The sequence below is a fragment of the Pinus tabuliformis genome, chromosome Q (genome assembly GCF_031772625.1).
Source record: "Pinus tabuliformis cultivar Carrire ecotype Pingquan chromosome Q, CPIR1, whole genome shotgun sequence".
NCBI classification, from domain to species: Eukaryota; Viridiplantae; Streptophyta; class Pinopsida; order Pinales; family Pinaceae; genus Pinus; species Pinus tabuliformis.
Window position 1 is genome coordinate 362434911 of NC_142296.1, and position 1641 is coordinate 362436551.

A 1641-nucleotide genomic window follows, 5' to 3' on the forward strand; every position below is an offset into this window, starting at 1 on the left:
GGTCATCCTCAAGCACTGGAAGAAGGAGAAAGTCAAGAAAATGTTTGAATAAACCTTGGGAGGCTAGAATAAGCTCACACTTGTGGCAACAACTGCTGCTGGGAGAGCCGAAAATTTCAGACCTGCAGTAGAGGCTGAAATTCTAAAGCTGGGGGTCGAAGTTGTGCTGCTAGAAGAGATTTGATTGGGTTTGACTTCAACAAAGGAGGCACATCACCTGGAAGGGTTGGACTTGGCCTTGGAGGGTATTGGTCTTGGTCTAGAGGTCTTGAAATTCGTCAATTGAAGAATCTATAAGAAGAGAAGAGATTTGCGAGTTTTCCTCTCACGTGGAGAGGTTTTGGCCCTAGCCTGCAACCTACATTCTTTGTTCTTGTGTACTATTGTTCTTCTTTTTTTGGTAGTTGTTTGATTATATGCAAACATAATATTAAGTGAAGAAGCTAACAAGTAAGAAAAAGTAAAAAGACATCACAAGCATTTATCAAGAAAAGAGAAATTATCCTAACTATTGCCCTATAGATTTCTCAACCATGGGCACAACGAATAAAACTCTGTAGTTTTTCATCCAGTTCTTTCAATTCAAAGATATATTCTACCACCTATCAACTTTCATGTGCATATAACACTACTCTTCCTACTTTTTCCCAGATAATTAGTGAGGGTCTCAATGATTCTAAATATCCCAAATGCTTCTTGAGATTAATTTTAATTATGGACTTAGATACTTCGTGATAACTAACATTGTTGTAGGTGGATACCTGCTTTTTTCGTTGCCCATCTCCATCTTCAACATAGTGAGATCTCATGTTGCAACCTTAGTGGTCTTTTGCATCTTATTCGATAGACTGAGTATGCATTGATTCATATTGCTCGGGGGAATTTTTCATAATGTTTGGATTTTGGAAGTAGTGAAGCATGGAGATATTATAATTGCAAGTGATGGTAATTGTGGGCACATCTAGAGCAACAACCACAACAACAATAGTGTATGTGGACTGCAAAGGAAACATTCGCTAGCACTAATTGGTTCCTCATCTTTCAATAGTTCAATTCATTTTGTAACCAAGCCATCGATCTTATCAATTCATCCTTCACTATAGTGGTAATCCTAGTTCTCTTTGTTTCGTTAACTGCTTCAAATCTCAACTAGAAACGACTAAACTTCTAGTTTTCCAAATATGATAGGTATAGGTTTATATCGTTATATATTTATGTCCTTATGTGGTATTTTTGTGTCTGCGAGGTTCTCATGTCTCCATCTTTTAGTGTGATGTAAGGGTTCATCTTTAGTGTAACCATTAGTCTTCCAATTAAGAACAGAGCATCTTTTTGCTCAATCTCAACTTCATCATGTGAATGTATATGTGGAAATCTTCCACATTGTATTTAACTACTACGTTTTTAAATGCATCATGATTATTTGATTTGGAAGAATTATAGGATTAAATTTAATGAGTAGATTAGTTTTTTTATATTTGTCTTTATAAAATATTACAAGTGGAAATTTACGGGTGGACCTTGATGCTTTGGTCTACGTACCTTTGGGGTGTGACTAAGGAATCCAATGAGTTGGCTTTTCAATTATTGAAAAAAAAGTTAGAAAGGTTTTTTCAAAATCATAATTATATGTTTGGGTTT